General features: G+C 34.2%; 1 non-coding gene across 1 annotated transcript; it reads right to left on the reverse strand.

The window, feature by feature from the left end:
• Positions 1-626: 626 nt before the first annotated feature.
• On the reverse strand, positions 627-730 carry LOC144302782 (U6 spliceosomal RNA). Its single transcript, XR_013369838.1, has one exon. It is a non-coding gene; the product is annotated as a U6 spliceosomal RNA (small nuclear RNA).
• Between the last annotated feature and the right edge of the window lie 9,314 nt (positions 731-10,044).

Below are 10,044 nucleotides of genomic sequence, written 5' to 3' on the forward strand. Positions count from 1 at the left end.
CTTCTCATTACATATTATAGCAGTGGTCTCAGAAGTGCACATGAATGACCGAGAAATGGTCATTCACAGAAAACTAAATCAGATTTTCCCAACCGACATAAGTAATAACTAAATAAATATTTTTTCTTCCTGCAGCAAAAATGACATCACATAAAGACAGAAATAAAAAATATTTTTAAAAAATCAAAATTATGGATTACAACTTAATTTTTTTCTATCAGCACATAAATTCAGAATAAGCACATGCAATATCTCACACAGGAAGAACATTAACTATGTCTTCTTTTATAGTGTGTGATTTCTAGAATTAGTTTTCCATGAGATTTTAGAGACTGAGTAAAAATCTCAAACAATAATACAATAACTACCTCTGAAAAATCATATTTAAATTTTTTTAAAGCCTCATTAAGATATTTTTCACATACAAAAACTGTATATATTTAAGGTGTACAACATAGTGTTATATGTATGCATTATAAATCACTACAATTTAGCTAATTAACATACTCATCATTTCTATATAGTTACCATTATAACAGTATACAAGCATGTGTGGTGGAAGATTAATTTAGGTTCTATCCTCAGCAAATTCAAGTACACAATGCATTATTGTTAACTATTGCCACAAAAATATTCAATGCTTCAGGAATTTGTGTGTCAACATTGAGCAGGGGTCATGCTAATCTCTGAACTGTGTCAATTTTAGTAAACGTGCTGCCAAAGTGAGCACAAAAAAATCTTATTTTTAAATAAGATTTTTAATCTTCATAATCTGATTAAGATAATTTATGCTTATCACCATTTTAGTTTGTTTCACTGATTATAATCATTTTGAATATCATAATAACCTCCACATTTTTTAATTCTAAAATACAACATCTCTTTTAGATGGCATTTCTTTTCCTAAGTCCTTGTTTTGCTGATAGTGAATTGCAAGTACCATATCACACAAAAGAAAGAAAATAAAAAAATAAGGATATGGATGTGCCCTTGGGAGGCACCAATGAAAATCTTGGTTGTTTAAAACTCCCATTTCTTCAACTCTACCAAGAAATCTGGGAAGAAAAATATATAATATTATCCCTTAGCATGCTTCTTATTCCCTTTATCTATCCATTCCTCTCTTGAGCTCTTGCTCTCTCTCTCTGTCCACCCATCCATCCATCCACCTACCTACCTAACCTACCTATCTGTTCTCTGGTCATTCTCAAAACTTCTATATGAGCAGATACACATAACATAATTTTCTAAGTTAAATTCTCCATAAGTTTCTAAGTTAAAATTGTGGAGAATGATAATCAGAAAATAAAAGTATATCTTCCCTGCATTATTCCTCTCTGAGTAAAATGTTGCAATGTATGGAGGAAGAATAGAAATACTTGAGTTCTAAAGGGAAATGAAAATTATGAAAGCAGCATTGATACATATATAAATCATTCCAATTTTTCTTCTAAGTGTACAAGTGGACCCTCTACTGTAGACAGGAGCAGAGTGCTATAAACAGAGAAGTCCTCTGCTCTTGAGCTACCCCCAAGCTATCTACGTAAGCACTAGAGAGGATTAATTTAAGGAAATAAAGATTTTATTAATTCACCTTCAGCTAGTTTAACATTGAAAGCATAGATGTTTGTTTCTTTCCAACCTAGGGAGTGATCTGGCTTCCCATCTCTCACTGGGAACACCCTCCCCTCCCCTCTGTAGTTGTCTTCATTGCAGTAAATCATCTCTTTACTATACTCTTTCTTTATCCACCGCTTCGAAATTAAGTGTTGGCCATGTGACTTAGGTTAGTCAATTTAAGGAAAAGTGACATGTGTCTCCTCCAGTAGAAACTTTGAGAGCTAGGTGTATAGTTTGCCATATACTCTTTCCCATGTCAGGAGACCAAAAATTTTCCAGATAATGAGGAAGACAGGAAGCAGCATTCCTGGATGGATGGAGTATGAGCAACACTTAAACCTTTGTTATCTTAATACGCTAAAATAGTTTAGCAACTTAATGCAGAAGGGGTCAGATTTCAAGGGAGGATGAGGAATAGGGAACACTGTGTGTGCAAGGGCCTACTGACTTCCCTTTACACAAGAGGTAACTCTTGTTAGTTTTATGTATGGGAGGAGGGGGGAATTGGCTGAGCTTACTGATTCTATATCCTTATGAAATTCCTCTAGTATTCCATCCAGGATGAACATCTCTCCCTACACACATAATCTAAGTTTATGGTTATTGAAACCTCTGGCAAACATATCCCAAGGCGACCCAAATGATTCTTACTTCTGTGTTCACACTTTTATGTAATCTCCTGTTGAGTGGACAAGGGACTTAAAACCATATTCTAAGAACAGTATGTGGCAAAGGAGAGAAGATATCATTCTATTAATATTAGTTTATATACTATAGGACTCCATTTTAGCAAACTGGTGCTAGATACTTTCCTTGGAGGGTTGAAGTAAGCAGTCAAATTGAAGAAGTCATGTGATAAGGAACTGTGGGCTGCCTCTAGAACCTGAAGGTAGACTCCAGCTGACAGCCAAGAAGGGGCTGAAGCTTTCAGTCCTATTAATTGCAACTGAATAGATTTTGCCAAAAACTTAAGTGAGCTTAGAAGTAGATTCTTCTCCAGTCAAGTCTCCAGACATCAATGCAATCTGATTGGCCTGGGAGCCTTGTGAGACTCTTAGTGGAGGCTACAGTGAACTGTGCCTGGGCTCTTAATCCATGAGAAATATGGGATAAATAAACCTATACTGTTACAAACTATTAAGTTTGTGGTAGTCATAGGCACACACAAACTAATACAGGATCATTCTTGAGTCTATGAGATATTGTGTCTATGGCTTATCTCATTTGTCCATTTCTGTTGCTTCCTTACCATGAAAGATTAAATTCTTTTCTCAAGTTATTATAATACACTACAGTTGGAACCACAGATGGTTGGCCATGGAAAAAAGAGGACATTCTAATTGGCCTATGGCTTGCTTTCCTCCAAAATGCCTACAATTAAAACATTCGCAATGAGGATCTAAAAAATTAACCAAGATGCTTCCGATTAATATGAATTTTATTTCATGTGCAAAAGTATCCGTGTTTCTTTTGTTAGATTAATATGAATGCTTTTCTTCTTTACCTAGTCTAAAGTTATAAACAGCGATAAATAGGAGGTGAGTGAGAGATGAGCTACTGTAATGACAATGAGTATATAGGTAAATCCAGGTAATTGAGGATCCCAAGGGAATGAAATAAGGTATAAACATAATATCCTATTTTTAATAGAGCTATAACGAGTATAGAAAATATGAATAGTAATTACACTGATTATGCCAAAAGAAAGGACTTCTCTACATTTAAAATCACTGGGCGGGGACTATCATAAGGAATGGTGCATTAGGTAACTTCAGGAGAGAGTTCAATTCACAGTTCAACAAATAATTATTTGATTACTGGCTACCAGGCACTATGAGTTTCTTGTCCTTGGTGGTAAACAAAGCAGAAATAGAAATATGTTAGGGAACATGCAAGGCTCTGTCCCACACCTTGCTTCTGTATTTTTTTAAGGATAAAATAAAATCTCTTTATATATTTATACATGTGCTAATATTGACTAATAATCCATACAATTAATTCCAACCAGTGGTTCTCATCCCTGGCTGAATATTAGAATCTCCTAGGGAGCTTTTGAAAACTGCCATTCCAGAATGCTATCCAGACCAATTCAATCAGAATCTCTGGGATTGCATTGTCAGCAGTGATACTTTTTAAATCTCCCCAGAGGGTGATAATGTGTAGCCAGGGTTGAGAAATTCTGCTTTAAACTATTGATAGAGACTGCTATACAAGGGCTTACTTTGTATTTATAGATTTTGCCAATATGTTTTCACATTGTTTATTAATTACCCTACATACATTTACTTCCTGATGAAAACTTAGGTCTACACATTTCAAAAATTCAGGCCTTAATTTGAAACCAGTAATAAATCCTGATTTAAGCATTTGGGCATCAGATTTATTTTTGCCATTTCTCACATTGTTTTCATTTTTTTACAAACTTACCTTATTATAAATCTAATTTTTCTTGGATATGAGGGAACTTTGCACCATCAAATCTAATTATTATAAATTAGGGCAGTTAATGTGCATCAGGACCTATGTTATTTTATCTCACCATCATTCCTCAATACCACAAAACAGGTGTAAAAGCAGATACATCTAATAAGATAATTTTTTTTCTAATAAGATAATTTTCCATCATGCTACAATGTATTAGGCTCTCATGTAATATCTTTTATATAATATTTTTACATATAACTATTTTGTTTACTGTTATAAAGTCAATATTGTATATGATGTTTGATTTCAACATTTCTGCCAGAATCTTTAATCCATGAGCTAAACTGCTGACCAACAATTTCAACTGCCTGCTATTAGGCAATGATATCAAAATATTAAAATTATCAACCAACTTACCTCTATCAAATTAAAATCTTTTGCTTATTTTCAACTCAGAGAAATAGTTTCTACTATTTTGTCTTCTTGGTTTGCCTATGCTCTCTGTTGTCCTTATGGAATCTTTTACCACACAGATATCATAGCTTCCCAATTTTGCTTTATATTTTTTTTATTATTTCTCTTAGCATTTATTTTTTTACTTTTGTAAAAAGATTTTATACATTTTGAAAGATGTGTGTGACAGTTGGAGATGTATTTTTCTCAGCAATCTATCAATTCCCTTTTCAAACTCACTAAGCCAATCTTGTGTCTCTCTTTTTAAAGGCATGGTGCTCTCAGGAAAAAAAAAATAATCTCCAAGTATTCTGGTTTGATTTATACATAAAGGATATTTTTCTTATAATTTGATAATTGTCTATGGAATCAATATCATCCAGATTAGAATCTTGTTAAGGTTGTTATTCATTATACAACATATTCATTATACTTATACATTATATTCATTATACTTTTTAAAAGCTTTTCCTCTATTAACCAATTCATTGAGATTTGTTCTACAATTTTTTCATTGTGCTGTTTCCTTCAAAACATGTTTTCCTTCAAACCATATTTATGGTTTGGGGCAGGGAATCAGAGTAGTTATAGATAAATGGAATATATGTTGACACCCAAATGAAATCATTGTATGCTGCTAGTAAACAGAACTCCCCATTACAGGAGCATGTAACAGTAATGTATGGGTGGTGGGGATGTGAGATTGAAGAGGCAGGATGTATGGGTCGTGTGATTTAGGATTGTCAGAATCCTTAAATTTCTAGGTAATCATATAATCAGGATACTTCTCTCTTTCTAGATTCCAGGTATCTGTTTTAGCAGCTCCCTATCGTAGCCCACTTCATTATTCAGAGGGAATATACCCAGGTTAATCATTTCTCCATTTTCATTCTTCCCCTCATTGTAAGTGAAGGTGCACAGGAAGACTACTCTGCTCCTAGTCCTTTAGTCATATGCTTGGAAATTAGCTCCAGTGTTTCAGCGAAGAGTAACCAGTCACCTACTAAGCATATATAGAAGAGAAAAAGGCTGGGGTCCACCAGAGCCAGCTCTTCTAAAGACAGTATTTTAATTAGTTTAATCAGTCTCATTAATATCCCAGCATTTCCCTTTGTTCATTTGTATTTGTTGTTTCTGGGCCTGGAATTGTTCTATTTTCTTCTGAGATTCAGGCCATGACTTCAGACCCTGATTTCTCTATCCCTCTGAAATCAGTACTTTCCATTTTTTGAACATACCTCAAAAAAAAAAAAAAAAAAACATTCTATATATGACACTTGTCATGTTATAACTGATAGGCTCTATTTAAAGTACTCTCCGTGATTTGGATGGGGCTAAGTTGTATGCCCACTCTACTGCCTTGATCCAATCTCTCTCCTTCCATGTACAAAACAATTCTTACTAGCAAAACATGTTGTATTTCTCTGTATAAGGATTATGAGATGGCTATCAGAACCTCCATGTATATTTGGAAACTAAAAATACTAAGGAACACATTTAAGGCTGAGGTCTAGCAATATAATTTGATTAGAAGTAGAAATATTAACATACCAGAAACAACCATATTCCTAGAAATGTCTCAGATCTCAGAATGTTTGAAAAATATCAGTGAGGGGCATGTAGGTGGCTCAATCAGTTGGTTAGGTGCCCAATTCTTGGTTTGAGCTCAGGTCATGATCTTGGGTGGTGGGATCAAGCCCCAAATTGGGCTCCAAGCTTAGTGCAGAGTCAGCTTGAGATTCTCTCTCTCACTCTCCCTCTGACCCTCCATCCCCATGCATGTGCACGCTTTCTCTCTGTCTCTTTCTCTCTCTAAAATAACAAATAAATAAATCTTTAAAAAATATATCATTTTGGGAAGTGTTTGGGGTGTGTTAAGAAGACTGAGACTGCCTAATTTAAAACAAATTGTCTTAAATTAGATTCAAAATGTATCAAGATTTCAATCACTTAATTTAATTCAATATTGCACTTTTATTTTTATTTTTTTAAAGATTTTATTTATTTTTACCAGAGAGACACAGAGAGAGAGAGAGAGAGAGAGAGAGGCAGAGACACAGGCAGAGGGAGAAGCAGGCTCCATGAAGGGATCCCGATGTAGGATCCGATCCTGGGACTCCAGTATCGCGCCCTGGGCCAAAGGCAGGCGCTAAACCACTGAGCCACCCAGGGATCCCTCAATATTGCACTTGTAAACTATTTATCACTCAATATTTTTAAAAGGACATGGTTATTGCATAAAACCCATACTGCCTCTAGCAGTCCTCTTCACATTTTCCTTCCTCCACTAATGTAGACTGATAACCAGTATGGTTGGTTGTCCAAGTAGAACATTTGCAGAAAACGATTTTGTTTCTCTTACAGACTATATCATTTTTAAAAGAAGGGTCCATTGAGTCAGCTATGTCTCATTGACCCAATCCAGCAGGCAACTACTTTTGGGGTGGCCATGCCAGTCCCACTCAATATATTCAAATCTGGAAAAACAAAGGTTAGGATTAAGACCCACCACTTCAAGTCAATTCTACTTGACAAAACATTTATTAAGCACTTAGTGTATATAAAACATAATAATTAATGGAATTTCTATACGGAAGATTAACATTGAAGTAGATGCTTGACAGAGTGAGAATAGTTTTAAAAAATTAGGATTTAAGTTAGAAATATGTTCACATTTTAAATGTAATGTAAGAGAAGAGGGACTATAAAAAGATAAGGAGCACAACGGACTAAGAGTTAAGATTGCCTCAAGAATCTCAAGCAGACAGCCTCAGAGTCAAATGTGATAGAAAGGCTAGCCAGAATAAAGCCTAAGAGAGAGGTTTGTGATTGATAAATCAATCTTTTTTGAGAAACATTTTAGTGAGGGCTGTTGGCAGAGGCCACATTAGGTGATGAAGTGGGTTGTAAAATAGTACAGGGAATAGCCTATGGTTTTAAAGCATCAGACATAGAAGGGCAAGAAAAAGGAGAACACAGTCAAGGACTGAATTTCCTGGGTTCTTGGCAGCCGAGTAGAAGGAGTCACTAGAAGACAAGAGAGAAACTAAAGATACAAAAAGAAACCCAGGCAGGGCTGGGCAGAGTTGAGACCGGTTGTTCAAGTAACTGAGTTAAGCGTTTCTCTGAAACTGGAGAGAATAAAATAATTGAAAAATATGGTGATGTTTGAAGTGAAAAATAGAAATGTGAAAGAATTCCCATTGGACAATTTTTATCATTCTATTGATGTAGGAAACCAATGTCATGGGATGAAAGTAAGGGCTTTATTTACTCCTTCACTAAACAAATCACACTTGAGAGTTTACATAAATTAGGCACAGTGCTGACCATTGAGGATTTGCTGAAAAATGAAATGTGTATGGCTTCTGTTCCAGCAGGAAGCCAAATTAAAAGATAAGGAAACAAATGAGTAGCTAAAAAGAGATAATGTGCTTTAAAAAATACACAGTGAATATAGATAAAGACAGTTGAGAGAGGGGATCAGGCTTTATAATAAGTAAACAGAGAATTCTTTCTTAAACAGCTGAAACTTAAAATGAGACTCAAAGGATTAAATATAACTAGCCATGTGAAAAATGGGAGGAAAGTCATTCCAGATGAGGAGACTGAAGATAACAAAAGGCTTTCCAATAAAAAATGGTACATAGCATACAGAAAGAACTGAAATGATTTTAGATATAAGAAGTGAGAACAATGACAAGACATACCCCCCAAATCAAGAAATTATAAAGTTTAAAATTTGTTTGAATTCTGATTTAAATAAATAATAATAAAAATTATAATCCCATTGCAAAAATTTAATACAAAATGGATATTTGATGATATTAAGGATTTTTTAAAGACTTTATTTATTCATCAGAGACACATTGAGAGAGAGAGGCAGAGACACAGGCAGAGGGAGAAGCAGGCTCCATGCAGGGAGCCTGATGTGGGGCTCGATCCCGGGACTCCAGGATCATGCCCTGAGCTGATGGCAGATGCTCAACCCCTGAACTACCCAGGCGTCCCAATATTAAGGATTTTTTGTTAAATTTGTTTAGGCATGAAATAGTATAGTGGATAAATTTTTATTAAGGTCATATATTTTACAGATATATATTCTAAAAGGAATATGAATGAAATAGTCTGATGTTGAAACACTGATACAACCCAGTAGTAACAGAGTTAAGGATGCGGTGGCAGGGCGTTGGGGTTGATGTACATGATCCAGGATTGATCAAGAGTTGATAAGTTTTGAAGCTGAGTGACAGGCAAAAAAGAGTCCATTATACCAGTTCTCTTATGTGTTTGAAATTTTCCATTACAAAAAAAGGTGAAATGTACACTAAAAATTTAGGGATTGAAAACTACTGTGGTTGTAATAGAATGTTTAGATTTTTATGAATTTTATTGTATATTTTCATATCCCAATATTATACCTAAACCTCAGATAGCATAAACTTGTTTGATAATTAAATTCAAAGATAAAAGAAGTGAACCACATTTGATACCTGACTTTAGTGCCTTATGGTCTCCTTCAATCATTAACCTTGTTCCCTGAATATCCTAACTTTCCTTTTTTTTTAAATCTTACATATTTCAAAGGCTTGGGAAAGGAAAATGCTCAACTTTTCTTTATGTGCATATAACTTTATATTTATTATTATTTGTATATAGCATTAGATTCCATCTTTCTGTCTATCATTTATCTGTCTTTCCAATCATTCATCCAACCCTGTACTCTCTTTATCTCTCCATAGTAATAAAAGAATAATTACCACCTAGAAATGATTTGGGTAGGTTGTTGCATTTCAGTTCTACTAATAAAAGACAATACATCAGGGGATCCCTCTCCCTCTGCCTCTTGCCCTGCATGCACATGCATGCATTCTTTCTCTAAAATAAATAAATGTCTTAAAAAATTAACTTAGGCAATTATGAATGCCATGGGATTCTGATATTATAATAAAGTATGAATATGATTAAAACCTTTTAGGCAACAACTATCTTCAGAAAAATGACTAAATGTCCACACCTGTGAAATTATTTCAAATGGAAGAACAAGCCACTAAGTGAATTAAATAGTTTATGGAGGACAGAAATGAGAAGTCAGTAACAGACAGAAGCTTACTTTTCTGAATATACTGCTGTGTAGATATGGCACTGGAAGCTTATAAAGGTTTTGCATAATTATAAAACAAAATTAAATCAAAGTAGAAAATAAAACCAATCCCTAAAAACTATGAGAAAAATAGAACAAATAAACATGAGTTGGTGGCTCCATGATGTAGAGGATATATTCAAGTAACTTTTAAGCACAGGAATTTGATTATAAAATAAACCAAAATAAATAAACTTGGGATGAAAATAGCTGGGCTGAAAAATACTTTAAACAGCTTTTAGTAATATTGTTAGTGGTATTCTAATGTCTTTATTCTGAAATAAACATATCAAATAAATAATTACATTAATATTTAGAGACTAGAAATTTAAGTGTATGAGAAAAATTCAAAGGTAGATTAAAGGGATAAGCAAAACCCTACAGTTCTAAATTCAAATCTAAAA

Source organism: Canis aureus, chromosome 31, assembly GCF_053574225.1.
Source record: "Canis aureus isolate CA01 chromosome 31, VMU_Caureus_v.1.0, whole genome shotgun sequence".
In the NCBI taxonomy this organism is placed as follows: Eukaryota; Metazoa; Chordata; class Mammalia; order Carnivora; family Canidae; genus Canis; species Canis aureus.